The 18,491-nt window shown below is 42.6% G+C and overlaps 1 long non-coding RNA gene across 1 annotated transcript in view; it reads right to left on the bottom strand.

The window, feature by feature from the left end:
• Positions 1–338: 338 nt before the first annotated feature.
• Positions 339–18,491, bottom strand: part of LOC122938637 — a 113,231-nt gene continuing 95,078 nt past the window's right edge. The window contains exon 4 of the long non-coding RNA XR_006390043.1: positions 339–474. This is a non-coding gene — a long non-coding RNA (uncharacterized LOC122938637). The remainder of the gene's footprint in view (positions 475–18,491) is intronic.

Below are 18,491 nucleotides of genomic sequence, written 5' to 3'. Positions count from 1 at the left end.
TTGTTAATGGCTGTATCAAACAGCACTTGCACCCCAATAGCAAGAACGGTTTGCTGGAATTACAGAGCTGTATAATGGCAATTTGGATCCCCCAGTCAGTGCAGCAAGGCATAAATCCTATGAAATTATTCCTCCCTATTCTTTTCCCTACACCTTGAATAATCTTTCCGTGCACTTGTAAATAGTTTTTTTTAGCACAATGAAGTTTTTTCTAACACTATCCCTAGCGCCTGCTGATGTCTCTCCCTGCACTAAGTACACTGGTAAATGGCAGAATCTAAGATGGCTGACACTATTTATCGGGCTGTATCAGTAGAAAAATCTATGGCACACCAAAGTTTCTTTTGTAAGTGATATTTTTAATGTATAATTACATAATTCTGTATTTATTCTTTGTCCAGACTACGTAATGTAATGAAGGGCCATATGATTAGTCCCAAGGTTTCGGTCGACAAACGATCTTTATCAAGGGATCTACAAGGATATAAAAACAGTATACATCGGTATGTGGATAAACAAAATGATGAGCTATAAGATAATATAAATTAATATGCAATACAATCAGTCATTAAGTATAAGTACATAAACATATACATAAATAAATTGTTATACTGTATATATATTGTTCAGGGTCCAGCAATGTCAAGATAGGAGGACATGAGGGGAACGAAATAATATCACAGTAAGGTAGAGTGTGTGAATCTATGTGCATTTGTAGTAGACACTCATGCATCATGTATAATATACAGTCAGGTCCATAAATATTGGGACATCAACACAATTGTAACATTTTTGGCTCTATACACCAATGGATTTGAAATGAAACAAACAAGATGTGCTTTAACTGCAGACGGTCAGCTTTAATTTGAGGGTATTTTCATCCAAATCAGGTGAACGGTGTGGGAAGGAATTGCAACAGTTTGCATATGTGCCTCCCATTTGTTAAGAAACCAAAAGTAATGGGACAATTGCCTTCTCAGCTGTTCCATGGCCAGGTGTGTGTTATTCCCTCATTATCCCAATTACAATGAGCAAATAAAAGGTCCAGAGTTCATTTCAAGTGTAAAAATATAGGGATTAAACCAGGCACTCAAATATGGATTATAGGTCAAAATTTTAATGAAATATAATATATCGATATACTCATAAAATACAATATAAAATGACATAAAATTCACATAAGGATAACCGTTAATTAATAGCAGCAATATATGGCCAATAATTATAGCAGCTTATGTTTGAAAGACCGCAATCCGAACAAAGGTCTGTATAAAGTTCCAGGCGGTTTTGAGTTAAAAACCGCACCCTTGGTTGTAGCTTGAAACAGCCTGGGTAGTTTGAGTTCAAACAGCCGCAGTCGTTATATCAGTCTTTAAAGAAAACCGCAATTCCAATTGTATTAGAAGGTCTTGTGAAACATTCACCGATCCTACTCGGTTATGGTAAAGGTAACTGTGCACTAAGGTGGCGTCCCACCTCTTCAAGCAACTTTATTGCTTTACCTGGTCGATGTTACCTTGTCCTATGTCCGGGCCTAAAGGAGATGTGCTGTGGATGCCGAGTCAGCCGAGTATCTGCTCACAGAACTGTGTTTGTGGCTATTTCTTCCGGTGCTCGTTCCTCTTGATCACAGCTATTTAAACTTGGAGTCCAGGGGAGCTACTGTCCCAGCATGCCGGTATGAGGTGTTGGACCATACGTATTTCGGGGTTCTCTGAATAGCCCCTTCCTCAGTGGTAACCTCAAAGTGCTTCCCCACATCCTTTTATCTGGAGTCATGGAAAAAGACAAAGTCCGGACAAGGAACTGGTCGCACCGAAAACCTGGAAACTTCAGGTAATCCAATATGGTCTTTGTATCCGACTTTTCACAGACCATTCTTATAATGCGGTTTTTTAAGATGCGTTTTTTTGAAAATTGCGTTTTATGGTGCATTGCTGCTTAAATATGAATTAAAACATATCCCATGCTGTTTTTATTATGATATAATTAAAAAGATAAAAATATTTATAAAAAACAATAAAAGTAATATAAACATTTAAGGTGCAAAAAATGTATAGAACAACAGTATATTACTATATCTTTATGTTCCTACTTCGACAATGATATTCTGCCCAAAATGTCTCATAACGTTCACATTAGAATGGAGAGGGGGGGGGGGGCGGGGGTCATAGGGTTACAGGAAGCCAAACAGTTCCCAATCAGCATTTAGTCCATTTGGGACTAGGGAACCAAAATCAAATATAAATTTGGATTCCACCCTTGACATCTTCTTTATCAGATCCCCCCCCCCCATTCCGGTGTCACTGTTGTTAAGGCTGTATACGTAAGGCCTGTTGGGTCCTTATTGTGACACAATCTAAAATGCCTGGAAACAGTATGATTTTCGTATCCTTTGCGAATATTCGCTATATGTTCCGAGATTCTTGTCTTGAGGCATCTCTTGGTACGACCAACATACTGCTTTCTACAAGGACAAGTCAGCAAGTAAATTACATTCTTTGTGTTACAGGTCAGAAACATTTTCATTTCATATGAATATTTATTGCTAGTCGAGGATACCTTCATTGTTTTCCTCGGAAAATTGGTTATTTTGCAATTTGAACATGTTCTGCACCTGAAAAAACCCTCAAAGCACAGCCATTGATTATTCTTTTTGGAATTAACCCTAGATGTTTTTATTGTGGGTGCTACTTTTAAACCTAGATTATTCGCACAGGTATAAATTATCTTCGGTTTTGCCGGTATCAGTGGTCCTATAATTTTGTCTTTCTGCAGAAATGACCAGTGCCTGGCAATGATAGTTTCAATCTTCTTATATTCAGTGTTAAAAGGCAGAATCATCTGCAATTCCCCATTTGTCGTAATATCACTGCCAGATGCAGCTGGTTTCTCTGCAAAAAAATCCTGCCGGTCTAAATTCCTCACTTTATTCAATGCTGTTTCAACACATTCATTGGGATAATTCTTCTCAGCAAATTGCTGCCTCAAATTCTCGGCCTCATTTTCAAATGTTTTGTTTGTCGTGCAATTCCTTTTGAGGCGTCTGAATTGGCTTGTTGGTACATTCAATAGCCACCTTGGGAGGTGGCAACTTGAATGTAAAATAAAATTATTTCTTGCTGTGGGTTTATAATACGTACTACAATTGACCTTATCCCTATCAATATTAATTTTCAGGTCCAAAAATTCAATTTCTGTTTTACTTATATTCGCTGTGAACTGGAGGTTTTGGTCATTCAGATTAATATTAGATAAAAAAGAACTCAATGCCGAATCTGCACCCCTCACAACAGTGACACCGGAATGGAGGGGGGGGGATCTGATAAAGAAGATGTCAAGGGTGGAATCCAAATTTATATTTGATTTTGGTTCCCTAGTCCCAAATGGACTAAATGCTGATTGGGAACTGTTTGGCTTCCTGTAACCCTATGACCCCCCCCCCCCCCTCCATTCTAATGTGAACGTTATGAGACATTTTGGGCAGAATATCATTGTCGAAGTAGGAACAGAAAGATATAGTAATATACTGTTGTTCTATACATTTTTCGCACATTAAATGTTTATATTACTTTTATTGTTTTTTTATAAATATTTTTATCTTTTTAATTATATCATAATAAAAACAGCATGGGATATGTTTTAATTCATATTTAAGCAGCAATGCACCATAAAACACAATTTTCAAAAAACCGCATCTTAAAAAACCGCATTATAAGAATGGTCTGTGAAAAGTCGGATACAAAGACCATATTGGATTACCTGAAGTTTCCAGGTTTTCGGTGCGACCAGTTCCTTGTCCGGACTTTGTCTTTTTCCATGGCTCCAGATAAAAGGATGTGGGGAAGCACTTTGAGGTTACCACTGAGGAAGGGGCTATTCAGAGAACCCCGAAACGCGTATGGTCCAACACCTCGTACCGGCATGCTGGGACAGTAGCTCCCCTGGACTCCAAGTTTAAATAGCTGTGATCAAGAGGAACGAGCACCGGAAGAAATAGCCACAAACACAGTTCTGTGAGCAGATACTCGGCTGACTCGGCATCCACAGCACATCTCCTTTAGGCCCGGACATAGGACAAGGTAACATCGACCAGGTAAAGCAATAAAGTTGCTTGAAGAGGTGGAACGCCACCTTAGTGCACAGTCACCTTTACCATAACCGAGTAGGATCGGTGAATGTTTCACAAGACCTTCTAATACAATTGGAATTGCGGTTTTCTTTAAAGACTGATATAACGACTGCGGCTGTTTGAACTCAAACTACCCAGGCTGTTTCAAGCTACAACCAAGGGTGCAGTTTTTTAACTCAAAACCGCCTGGAACTTTATACAGACCTTTGTTCGGATTGCGGTCTTTCAAACATAAGCTGCTATAATTATTGGCCATATATTGCTGCTATTAATTAACGGTTATCCTTATGTGAATTTTATGTCATTTTATATTGTATTTTATGAGTATATCGATATATTATATTTCATTAAAATTTTGACCTATAATCCATATTTGAGTGCCTGGTTTAATCCCTATATTTTTATACGTTTTATGTGACTGGGTGGGTCACATAAACCAAGAGCACCTTAAATCCATTAATCAGCTGTAGTGATCCACAGACTTTTCGTTTTGGTTTCATTTCAAGTGTGCTATTTGCATTTGGAATCTGTTGCTGTCAACTATCAAGATGAGATCCAAAGAGCTATCACTATCAGTGAAGCAAGCCATCATTAGGCTGAAAAGACAAAACAAACCTATCAGAGCGATAGCAAAAATATTAGGCGTGTCCAAAACAATTGTTTGGAACATTCTTAAAAAGAAGGAACGCACTGGTGAGCTCAGCAACACCAAAAGACCCGGAAGACCGCGGAAAACAACTGTAGTGGATGAGCGAAGAATTCTTTCCCTGGTGAAGAAAACACCCTTCACAACAGTTGGCCAGATGAAGAACACTCTCCAGGAGGTAGGTGTATGTGTGTCAAAGTCAGCAATCAAGAGAAGACTTCACCAGAGTGAATACAGAGGGTTCACCACAAGATGCAAACCATTGGTGAGCCTCAAAAACAGGAAGGCCAGATTAGAGTTTGCCAAACGACATCTAAAAAAGTATTTCGGGCAATATTATCTGCTCATATTCAGCCAAATGCTTCAGAACTCATTGGATGGTGCTTCACAGTGCAGATGGACAATGACCCAAAGCATACTGCAAAAGCAACCAAAGAGTTTTTTAAGGGAAAGAAGTGGAATGTTATGCAATGGCCAAGTCAATCACCTGACCTGAATCTGATTGAGCATGCATTTTACTTGCTGAAGACAAAACTGAAGGGAAAATGCCCCAAGAACAGGCAGGAACTGAAGACAGTGGCAGAGCATCACCAGGGATGAAATGAGGCTGTAAATGACTGCAAAGGGTTAGGGTTTGATTTATGATTAAGTTTGGTAAGTTTGATTTATGATTATTCTTTCCCATTACTTTTGGTTCCTTAACAAGTGGGAGGCACATATGCAAACTGTTATAATTCCTACACCGTTCACCTGATTTGTATGTAAATACCCTCAAATTAAACCTGACAGTCTGCAGTTAAAGCACATCTTGTGTGTTTAATTTAAAATCCTTTTTGGTGGTGTATAGAGCCAAAAATGTTAGAATTGTGTCGATGTCCCAATATTTATGGACCTGGCTGTATAGTATATATTATATAGCATTTTTATTAGTATTAAATAAGGCTGGAGAAGTAATGAAATAAAAAGAAGAATAGTAGGGATGTTAGGAGTGTTGTAGAAAAGCCCCCCCCCCCCCCCCCCGAAGGTGGGAAGGCACGTACCTGTGGCCTCATGTAATGGATATTCTGTGCTGGATGCGGACACTGTTTCAGGCGTGCCGCCTGGTATACATGGTTAGAATTGACAGAATATATTGCCTCCCAGGAGGTGACACGCACAGGGACTGACATCATTGCTCATGAGCATGGGCAGAGCATACTAGAAGCTAGAACGTCAAGCGCTTTGGCTATCTAGTGTAGTGATATGCGATGTCTAAATAGCTCTGAATTGTGATTATATGAAATAGTCTATATTGGATGAAAAATAGAAAAAGTAATGCATAGCGTATATAATGTGGAGAGGGGTAAAAGCCAGTAAATATGGGAAGATATGAAGGAAGGAGTTGGGAAATATGAGTCAAGTGAAGTCTAGACGTGTGGCTATTAGCTAACATTATTTCATGATTTTATTTATCTTGGTTGCTTACAATACTCACAATATTATCAACAATTACCATAATTGTTTTGTTATGATATATGATACATTATATTATTTAATCATTTTAGGCTACTTTCACACTAGCGTTCGATCGGATCCGTTCTGAACGGATCCGATCATAATAATGCAGACGGAGGCTCCGTTCAGAACGGATCCGTCTGCATTATTTTTAGCATATAACAGCTAAGTGTGAAAATAGCCTCGTACGGATCCGTCCAGACTTTCAATGTAAAGTCAATGGGGGACGGATCCGCCTGAAGATTGAGCCATATTGTGGCATCTTCAAACGGATCCGTCCCCATTGACTTACATTGTAAGTCTGGACGGATCCGCACGGATCCGCACGCCTCCGCACGGCCAGGCGGACACCCGAACACTGCAAGCAGCGTTCAGCTGTCCGCCTGTCCGTGCGGAGGCGAGCGGAGCGGAGGCTGAACGCCGCCAGACTGATGCTCCATTCAGACTGCATCAGGGCTGGACGGCTGCGTTCGGGTCCGCTCGTGAGCTCCTTCAAACGGAGCTCACGAGCGGACCGACGAACGCTAGTGTGAAAGTAGCCTTATTTGTTTTATCACATAATCATCAGATCGACTTTTCTAATTCCATCCAACTCTAGACTTAACTTGACTCGTATTTCCCAACTTCTTCCTTCAAGCTGCACTTCGCCATTGTCCAAAATAAACCAAGCCTGGATTCGGGAGGATTTTTAACACCCTTGTGGCTGAGACCAATGATTATATCTGCCGTACTGATGGACCCTATCTTGTCACAGTTGTTGTCTACCTGTCTTTCTGCCTACCATCATGTTGCCTGCCCATCATGATTTGGCTGCTGCTGCTGACTTTATCATGCCACTGCTGCTTCATGCCTACTATCATGTTCCATAAGGCTACTGCTGCCTCCATGTAATTGCCAGCATCAAGTCACTGCTTCTCACTTCCTACCATCATGTTCTGTATGGCTGCTGCTGTTTCTGCCTTAATCATACTGCTGCCTGCCTACATTTACAATATGGCTGCTGCTACTGCCCCTGCCTCAGTTGAAATTCCTCGTTACTAATCCCCTACCACCACTACTGCTATTACTGCTATTACTACCACTACTATTACCACTACTACCACTCATAAACAGCCAATCTATGCCTTGTATGTTCCATGATATGCTGCTTCTGTTGCCCTACTATTTTGGCCACATGCTTCTAATACCCCGCCCTTTCCACAGCCACACTGTACTGCTGCTGCTCCCAATTAAAAGGGATAATTTTTGTAGGCTTGTTCACAACAAGCCTCTTTTTCTTCTGGCAATTAACACTTGTGCAGGCATTCTGACCCCGTCAAAGCATAATTTTTGGACGTTTGGTCCCCCAACAATGTACTTTTTTTCCCCATAACATGGTGTGTCTATAAATAACATCTGCCACTGATAATTTTTAAAAGCTTTGGAATATAAAAAATCATAACACATGCGAAGGTGCAGTGTGTTTTTAAACCGCCTCATTACCAGAGTGTTTATCCAACTTTCTTAACAGGCCAATTTTTTAGATATAGCAATAGGTCTATCTAATAGGGTTAAGCAAACCCGAACTGTAAAGTTCGGGGTTCGTACTGAACTTTAGGATTTTTGGACCCCGGACCTGAACCTGAACTTTCGAGTAAATGTTCGGGTTCGGTGGTCGGCGAGTTAATGGCACTTTTAGATAGGCTGCAGAGCAGACAATCAGCAAGCGTTTAAATCGTGTGCCCTGTTGCTGTGAGGGAGAGAATAGAAAATAATCTTTAATCAGAAATACTTGTTAACTCAGGGATCTAAATAGAATTTGTTTTGTGGGTGCAGTGCACAATCTTTTTACCCTGCCCTGAGCCAAGTGACATAGAAAAGCAAAATGTATCCATCTATTAGTTAGGTGAGAGTCGGTGGCAATTTTATGCAAGTTCAGTGCACCAGCACAGCATGTGTGCATTTGTGACAGTCAAATACAATCTTGAAATACTGCAATTATATTCTAGGTTTAAAAAAAATCACCAATTTTTTGCAATACCCTACATCTGGGCCCTATGCTGTATTTGTTAGTGTAAAATACAAGCTTGAACTACTGCAATAATATTCTGTTTAAAAAAAGAAAATATCCTACATCTGGAGACTTTGCAGCATTTGTTAGTGTGAAATACAAGCTGAGTATACTGCAATAATTTTCTGGGTTGAAAAAGCACAAATGTTTTGCAATAACCTACATATGGGGAATTTGCTGCATTTTTCAGTGTTAAATACAAGTTTTAAATACTGCAATAATATTCTGTTGTTAGAGAAAACACCCATTTTTGGCAATACCCTACATCTGGGGCTTATGCTGCATTTGTTAGTGTGAAATACAAGCTTGAAATACTGCAACATTAGTCTGGGTTTTAAAAAACACCAGTTTTTGGCAATACCCTACATCAGGGACCTTTTCAGCATTTGTCAGTGTGAAAATTGAGCTTGAAATGCTTCAAAATATTCTGTTATAACAAAAACACCCATTTTTGGAAATACCCTACATCTGGGGCCTATGAAGCATTTGTTAGTGTAAAATACAAGCTTGAAATACTGCAATAATATTCTTTTATAAAAAAAAAACACACCAGTTTTTAGCAATACCCTACATCAGGGGCATTTTCAGCATGTATCAGTTTGAAATACAAGCTTGAAATACTGCAATAATATTCTGTGATGAAAAAAGCACCCAATTTTTGCAATACCATACATCAGGGACCTTTTCATCATTTGTCAGTGTGAAAATAAGCTCGAAATAATGCAAAAATATTCTATTATAAAAATAAAAAAACTTTTTGGGCAATACCCTACATCTGTGGCATATTCAGCATTTGTTAGTGTGAAATACAAGCTTGAAATACTGCAATAATAGTCTGGATTAAAAAAAAAAAACACACCAGTTTTAGATACATCAGGGGCCTTTTCAGCATTTGCCTGAAATACAAGCTTGAAATACTGCAATAATATTATGTGTTTTAAAAAACACCCAATTTTTGTCAATACCCTACATCTGGGGCCTAAGCAGCATTTGTTAGTGTGAAATACAAGCTTGAAATACTGCAATAATATTCTGTTATTAAATAAACACCAATTTTTGGCAACACCCTACATCTGGGGCATATGCAGCATTTGTTAGTGTGAAGTACAAGCTTGAAATACTGCAATAATATACTAGGTTTTAAAAAACATCCATTTTGACAGTACCCTACATCTGGGGCCTTTTTAGCATTTGTCAGTGTGAAATACAAGCTTGAAATACTGCAATAATCTGTTATTTAAAAAAAACACAAATTTTTAGCAATACACTACATCAAGGGCATTTTCAGCATTTGTCATTTTGAAATACAAGCTTGAAATACTGCAATAATATTCTATGTTTTAAAAAACACCAATTTTTGGCAATACCCTACATCAGGGGCCTTTTCAGCATTTGTCAGTGTGAAATACAAGCTTGAAATACTGCAAAAATATTCTGTAATGAAAAAACCACAAATTTTTGGCAATACCATAAATCGGGGCCTTTTCAGCATTTGTCAGTGTGAAATATAAGCTTGAAATACTGCAAAAATATTCAGTTATTTAAAAAAAAACACCAATTTTTGGCAATACCCTACATCTGAGGCGTATGCAGCATTTGTTAGTGTGAAATACAAGATGGAAATACTGCAATAATAGTCTGGATTTAAAAAAAAAACAACAGTTTTTAGCAATACCCTACGTCAGGGGCCTTTTCAGCATTTGTCTGTTTGAAATACAAGCTTGAAATGCTGCAAAAATATTCTGTAATGAAAAAAAAAACACAAATTTTTGGCAATACCATAAATACCACCCATTTTTGGCAACACCCTACATCTAAGGCGTATGCAGCATTTGTTGATGTGAAATACAAGCTTGAAAAACTGCAATAATATTCTGTTATTAAAAAAACTAAAAAATTTGGCAATACCCTTTCCCTTATCGTCCTCGGCAGCACAGAATGGGTTAAATGTTGGCCTCATCAGTCTGTAGGACCGCCCACCTAGATTAAACAATTAACAACTAGTTGATTAACATGGCTATAAATAGGTACTAAATGCAACTGCTCCTTGTATTTTTTATTTGTCCTCATTCTGAGGAAGTTGCCCACCTTATCAAGTGGATGGCCACATATGCCGTGGGGTTTCCCAGGCTCCAGGCCAAGTGTTCAGCGGTGCCATGTGGTATGTCCTTGGCGCTGACACTCTCCTGCATCCTCGGTGTGCGGGCAGGCATGGAGGGCCAGATTCCAAAGGGTGACACCCAAGTGGAACGCAGACGCAGGAGCGTCTGACGTCATCTTCATGCGCCACAAGCCGGATCCTTCTCCTTGCCGCTCTGGCAATACAAGAAGCCACCGCCGCACTTCCGCATGTAGCGCAGACGCAGGAGTGTCTGACGTCATCAACCTGGGACCGGACAGCGTGCGCTGTTTGGTGCCAAATTCAGGTATTTGAATGTGGATGCAGGCTGGAGCAGGGTGCCTTGTAGTGCCTAGCAGCTGAGCTACTGCAGTCCTAAAGGTAAAACTAAATTGTGTCAGGGAGCCCCTGTGTTATTTGGGTCACCATTTTATATACTGATTATGCCTCTTGATGTTTTCAGATGTCCACTCGGTCTAGCTTAGGGGGGAAAAAATCTAAAAAGCACAAGTACAGATTCTGCCTATCCTGTGAACAGCCCCTGTCCGATGAACATCCAGATGACCAGTGTGAGAGCAGATGACCAGTGTGAGAGCTGTAATGCTGCTGCTTCTATCCATTCTCAGAAATCTTCTGCGGGATCAAAAAGGAAAAAGAGGAAACAATCCCTCTGTATTTCATGTATTCAGCCCTTGCCAGACGACTCACAATCTAATGTCTGTGTCTCCTGTACTCAGCCTGAAGAGGTATCTGACGCGGAAACAAAGAGGTTAATGGGACTTTTTAAGTCTTTTTTTGAAACAGACAAAAAGAAAAGAGAAAACGTCAAAAAGAAGGCGGGATCCGTCTCCCTCGTCCACCTCTGATGACTCACTACGTTCTGAAGGAGAACTTTCATCAGAGTCTGATTGGGAAGTTTCTAATATAGAAGAGAACTTCCTTTTTGACAAAAGAGATGCTAATCGCCTAATCAAGAATGTTAAATGAAACTAAAAAAGACCCGGTTGCCGAGCAAGAAAAAAGCCTGTGTACTCCCAAGCCACCCAGTCCTGGAATCCATATTCCAAAAAGAATGCAAATATCCTCTGAAGAAAATGGACCTGGGTTCCAGATTCCGTTCCGTCTATAGAATTTATCCCACCGAGTCTTCAAGCTGGGAATCCCCGGGCAGGGTTGATCCTGCTGTAACCAGGTTAGCTAAGAGGTCCTTTTTTCCCGTGGATGACTCCACGCTACTAAAAGATCCTATGGATAAAAAAGCAGATCATCTGCTAAAAAGACTTCATACTTACCTAGCCGCCTTAAATAAGGCAGCAATGGCCGGAGTTCTGGTAGCTCGAGCACTCAGAGTTTGGCTGAGTCATTTGGGAAGAGACATGGAAGAAGGAGTCTCCAGAGAAGACCTACTGCAGCAGCTACCATCCCTTAAGCTGGCAGCTGAATTTTTGTGTGACTTTCCAGTAGACTCGCTGAGACTCCTGGCTAAGGATATGGCGCTTTCCAATTCTATAAGAAGAACCTTGTGGCTGAAATTATGGGCAGGAGATGCCACATCAAAGAGTAATCTCTGCTCCTTACCCTTTGAACCAGGGAAGCTGTTCGGTTCTCAACTGGACAAACTGTTGGAAACAAATTCGGAAGAAAAAGCCTTGAATTTTCCTCAGTTCAAGACTAAGGATCGTGCTAAAAATTTTCGTCCCTTTAGAAGACAATCCTATCAAAGAGGGAGTTTTCGCGGACGATCCGGCAGAGGCAGAACAGATAGAAAACTCCATCCTGGTTCATCTGAAGGAACAAGAGGGAAATGAGACATCAATAAGAACCCCAAATCAGGTTTCTGATGCCAGAAGTCAGTCAGTAGGAGGACGTCTGTCTCACTTCTATGCAAATTGGGAATAGATCACCATGGACAAGTGGACTCTGGACGTAATAAGAAACGGATATTCTCTAGAGTTTCAACATTACCCAAGAGACAGATTTCTTTATCAAAAAGATCCTCGAATCAGTCACCTTGTGGAACAATTCCTGAAAAAAGGAGCCTTTGGAACTAGTACCAAGGGGTCAGGAAAAACAAGGAGTCTACTCACGATTGTTTCCGGTCCCAAAAGCAGACAGAGGGTGGTGCCTTATTATAGACCTCAGATACCTAAACCACTCTCTAAAGAAGATCTATTTCAAAATGGAGTTCTCAAGATCCATCACATCTGCACTCCAACAAAACCAGGTTATGGCCTCCCTGGATTTAGAAGATGCCTACCTACATGTGCCCATAAAAGCTACCTCAAGACGGTTCCTGAGAGTGGCAGTCGGCAAAGCAGGAAGAATTATGCACCTACAATTCAAAGCATTGCCTTTTGGCCTAACATCCGCACCCCGGATATTTACCAAGATTTCTGTGGTGGCAGCAGTGAATCTACGTCTACAAGCCGTTCAAGTATATCCGTATTTGGACGACTGTCTAATTGTGGCAGCTTCGCAGGCGCAGCTAGAAGCTCATCTCCACACAGTCATAGCTTTTCTCCAGTCCCTCGGTTTCCTGGTGAATTGGGGAAAATCCCAACTCTCTCCGACAACGTCAAAGAAGTTCCTGGGGTTGTTAATAGACACCCGTTGCATGAAAAATTTTCTTCCACCAGAGAAGATTCAGACTCAGACAGGAAATAAGGACTTTAATGTCTATACACAAGCCATCTGTCCGCAGAGTAATGAAAACAGTGGGCCATCTGACTTCTACTACAAATGCAGTGCCATGGGCGAAAAAACGCATGCGAGACCTCCAGTTAAGTATGATTCAAACAAAGCGTGCCAATCATCACAACCTGGAGGGAAGATTCAGCCTGAAACCGGCAGTAATCCTCAGTCTGAACTGGTGGTTACAAACCAAAAATCTGACCAAAGGTAGGTCATTTCAATATGTTCCCCCGATAATGATAACAACCAATGCGTTAGCCAAAGGCTGGGGGGCCTATGTGCAGAACAAGTGGATCCAAGGGAAGTGGTCGCACCAGACTCTGCAGCAGTCTTCAAACTTCAAAGAAATGACGACAGTACTGAAGTCGCTGTGCCATTTTCAACCTATCCTAGAGGGGAGATCCGTATTGATCCAGTCAGACAATCTCGCCACTGTGTTTTATCTAAACAAACAAGGAGGAACGCAGAGCCTATCCTTGATGAGATTATGCAAGCAAATATTCATCTGGGCCGAATCACATCTTCTGGAGTTGAGAGCGATTCATATAAGAGGCTGTTGCAATACACAAGCAGATCTTCTGAGTCGTACAACGATGAATCCAGCAGTGGGAACTGAATCCACTCTACTTCAATCAAGTAATAACCAGATGGGGTTCTCCAACCTGGGACTTGATGGCATCCAGACAAAACAGGAAGCTGCAGAAGTTCTGTTCCCTGAACAGGTGCGTACGGCCGACAGTGGTGGATGCATTTTCAATGTCTTGGAGTCATCAGTTTGTGTACATATTTCCACCAGCTCCTCTCATCTTGAAGGTACCTACAAAAGATTGTAGTAGAAAAGCTGAGAGCTATACTGATCGCACCATTTTGGCCCTGGAGGTCATGGTTTCCTCTTCTTCTTCAGCTATCCAGAGGGAATTTTTGGAAACTTCCGAAACCCCCCGATTTGCTCATCCAGCAGGGACTATATCATCAGAATCTGGACAGGCTTCATCTCACGGCCTGGATGTTGAGAGAACCCGATTACAAGGAAGGGGTTTTCCAGATGCAGTTATTGATACGCTACTGAATTCCCGCAAACACTACCAATTTAAGATATGCCAAAGTTTTAAAAAAAATTTGAGCATGGTTGTCTGAAAATAATTATGATGAAGTTGATATATCTATAATTCTTCAGTTCCTTCAGGAAGGATTTGACAAGGGCTTGAAACCAAATACCTTGAAATCCCAGATGACTGCCATCAATATCATGACAGAGAACAAATTCATCTCTCATCCCCTGATATCCAGGTTCTTCAAAGCCTTAAAGGGATACTGACAGGGCCAATAAGCATATTGAGGTATATATATGGCAGTACAGGTCTTATAATGGGTATTACACTCATATAAGTATCCCCCCTGTCCACATTATACATACAGTAAACTTAAGTTTTATAACCTGCTCCAACAGTCTTCAATCTGCCCAAGGGGCGGCGTTTCACCTCTCTTGCGCCCAGCCAGCCTCCCCCAACTGCCGCTTTGAAGCGCCGCGCTTAACAGTGCCCGGCGCATGCGCCGGATCTTGTGAAGTCCGGTACAGTAAGCGCCGCCCAGCTAATCAATATTCACTTCGCTGGGCAGCGCTTACTGTCCCCAACTTCACAAGATCCGGCGCATGCGCAGGGCACTGTTCAGCGCAGCGCTTCAGAGTGGGGACCGCAGAAGCCGCCCAGCAAACTGAATATTCATGAGCTGGGCGGCGCTTCAAAGTGGCAGTTGGGGGAGGCTGGCTGGGCGCAAGAGAGGTGAAACGCCGCCCCTTGGGCAGATTGAAAACCGTTGGAGCAGGTTATAAAACTTAAGTTTACTGTATGTATAATGTGGACAGGGGGGATACTTATATGATTGTAATACCCATTATAAGACCTGTACTGCCATATATATACCTCAATATGCTTATTGGCCCTGTCAGTGTCCCTTTAAGGAGAATAAGACCTGTGGTACACGAACCATTTCCAGTATGGGATTTATCCTTAGTGCTGAGAGGGCTTACCAAGCCGCCCTTTGAACCACTGTAACAAGTGGACATCATGTTCCTTTCCTGCAAAGTCTTATTCCTGGTAGCAATAACCTCAGCAAAAAGGTTAGGCGAGCTGCAGGCCCTCTCATCCAGATATCCATATGCTTCCCGATGGAATACTGATTAGGACCATGCCATCCTTTCTGCCAAAGGTCCCGTCCACTACAAACATCAATAAGGAGACTTTTCTTCCGGTGCTCTTTCCGAATCCGCCGAATGAAGAGGAAGACCAGTTTCATACGCTTGATGTGAAGAGAGCGGTAGAAACCTATTTGCAAAGATCAGAGGAATTCTGAGTAGTCGAGAATCTTTTCCTATATTCTGGACCAAGAAAGGGTCAAACACCATCCAAGGATTCACTCGCCCGATGGATAATAACTACAATCATGGAAACCTACTTGCTAGAAGGAAAAACTCCACCCCTGTCCATCAAGGCGCATTCTACGAGATCTGCAGCGGCCTCCTAGGCAGAATATGCTCAAGTATCCATACAAGAAATCTGCAATGCAGCGTCGTGGTCCACTCCATTGACCTTTGCAAAACATTATCGTCTGGACATCGACTCCAGGGGCTCAGCCTTTGGCACAGGCGTTCTGAATTCGGTACTGGTCTAAATCACACTGTCACGGCTGAGGATGGGGAAAACCCTCAGCAGTGCGATGCCAGAAGATGGATGGTCAATGCAAGGCCAGGACAGGAATCAGGGAGCAGGTCACCTCCTATCAATCCCTAATTCTGACCCTGTCTCCTAGCCGTATGAGCCGACCTTGATGGTAGGAGGGCTCATACTCCGGAACCTAATATTCCTACTCGCCCTCAGTGTGGCCCTGGACTAGGAGCAGGGTAAGACTACCTGTTCCTCCTGGATACGGACGAACAGGAATCTCACTGGCCAAGCTATAAAGAAAGGGGAAACAGACACATGGCAATGGCAGGTAAGTGCAACTCGAACCACACCTACCTGCCACAGACACATACATGGGTTGCAGGCTCTAAGTGATGCTATCCACAACAACACAAGAGACACAGCACACACCACACAGGAACCCAGGAAATCATACGCTGCAATAAATAAAGAGACCAAAGCAACATCTTCACAACACCATACATGAACTTATGACCACAAGGGTGGCCCCCACTGGCAGATGGTGTAACACAGGAGGATGACTCCAGCTAGCCATGGCTGAAGTACCCCTGAGACTACTGATCACAGCAGAGGCTATATAGCCCATGTAGCAACACCCACAGACAGACACACTCAGTGCACACAGACTAGGAAGGGAGTTAACCCTTCCAACACAAGGCAAGGGAAGACGGCCACTTAAAGGTGAAGTACACACATAAACTCACACTTCACCTGTTGCCGCAGGCAACGGCATGCGAGGCAACCATGTCCTGGGGATCAGCCAGAAGGCTTAGACACTGCCTCCGCATGCACACAACACCAAACGTAGTCACGGGCAACCAGATGAAGGAAAATGTAACTAAGCACACCATAGGCCGTGACACTCTCACCCCTAAAAGCCCCCTCACCAACACAAAAGGGAAAACCAGTGTGGGACCCCAAACAAGGAAGGGAGAAGGGAAAAGATAGCAGAATCAGTGTCAGCATGCGTGTCTCCCCAGGACTGCTGCCGGCCCCTGGAACAACACACAGGAACCAGGAGCCGACTGCCAGGCTCCTGAGCAACACACAGGAACCGGAGACCAGCAAAGAAACAGCCCTGAGAGACCGCACTGAACACTGCGTCCACTCTCAGCACAAGTCGCTGCCAGCATGCATCCTCTCCCAGCACACACTAAAGCCAGTCCAACGAGGACTGCAGCCAGCCTCACCGACATAACTGAGCTAACCACTGAGACATGGACGAGGGGAAACCCAACCACTAGTGTCAGTTCACAGACACTGCAACAACAGCCACAGAGAACTGCACAGTATGAGCATTCCCCTTTCACCCTCCCTCCGGAGGATAAGCATGTGTGCCCTCTTCCAAAGGCGGGATACTCCCACCCCTCAAAGCCCCTCCCAACAACAAAAGGGGAAAGTTGGTGAGGCACAAAAACAATGGGAGGGGGGAGGGGAATGACAAACAAGGCGACACCAGCACGGACAACGGTGAGAAAGGAAAGGCGGGGAAAAGCCAATCACCGGGCCGTAAATGGTGAAACCCCCATAATGCTCTCCCTCCGGAGAATGCGCATGCACCCCATCAGCAGGATGCTGATACATGCTGCACCCTCTTTCGAAGGTGTGCGCCACGCGAGGAGCCATTGTGGTCATACTGTCACGGCTGAGGATGGGGAAAACCCTCAGCAGTGCGATGCCAGAAGATGGATGGTCAATGCAAGGCCAGGGCAGGAATCAGGGAGCAGGTCACCTCCTATCAATCCCAAATTCTGACCCTGTCTCCTAGCAGTATAACTACCCCACAAGTGACCCCATTTTGGAAAGAAGACACCCCAAGGTATTTCGTGATGGGCATAGTGAGTTCATGGAAGTTTTTATTTTTTGTCACAAGTTAGTGGAATATGAGACTTTGTAAAAAAAAAAAAATCATCATTTTCCGCTAACCTGTGACAAAAAATAGAAAATTCTAGGAACTCGCCATGCCCCTCACGGAATACCTTGGGGTGTCTTCTTTCCAAAATGGGGTCACTTGTGGGGTAGTTATACTGCCCTGGCATTTTAGGGGCCCAGATGCGTGAGAAGTAGTTTGAAATCAAAATCTGTAAAAAATGCCCTGTGAAATCTGAAAGGTGCTCTTTGGAATGTGGGCCCATTTGCCCACCTAGGCTGCAAAAAAGTGTCACACATGTGGTATCGCCATACTCAAGAGAAGTTGGGGAATGTGTTTTGGGGTGTAATTTTACATATCCCCATGCTAGGTGAGAGAAATATCTCGGCAAAAGACAACTTGTCCCATCTTTTTATACAAAGTTGGCATTTGACCAAGATATTTATCTCAACCAGCATGGGTATATGTAAAATGACACCCCAAAACACATTCCCCAACTTCTCCTAAGTACGGCGATACCACATGTGTGACACTTTTTTGCAGCCTAGATGCGCAAAGGTGCCCAAATTCCTTTTAGGATGGCATTTTTAGACATTTGGATCCCAGACTTCTTCTCACGCTTTAGGGCCCCGAAAAAGCCAGGGCAGTCTCACTTTCCGCTAACTTGGGACAAAAATTTCAATCTTTCATGGACTCAATATGCCCCTCAGCAAATACCTTGGGGTGTCTTCTTTCCAAAATGGTGTCATTTGTGGGGTGTTTGTACTGCCCTGGCATTTGAGGG

The sequence above is a fragment of the Bufo gargarizans genome, chromosome 5 (assembly GCF_014858855.1).
Source record: "Bufo gargarizans isolate SCDJY-AF-19 chromosome 5, ASM1485885v1, whole genome shotgun sequence".
NCBI classification, from domain to species: domain Eukaryota; kingdom Metazoa; phylum Chordata; class Amphibia; order Anura; family Bufonidae; genus Bufo; species Bufo gargarizans.
This window is presented reverse-complemented; position numbering and strand designations above follow the sequence as displayed.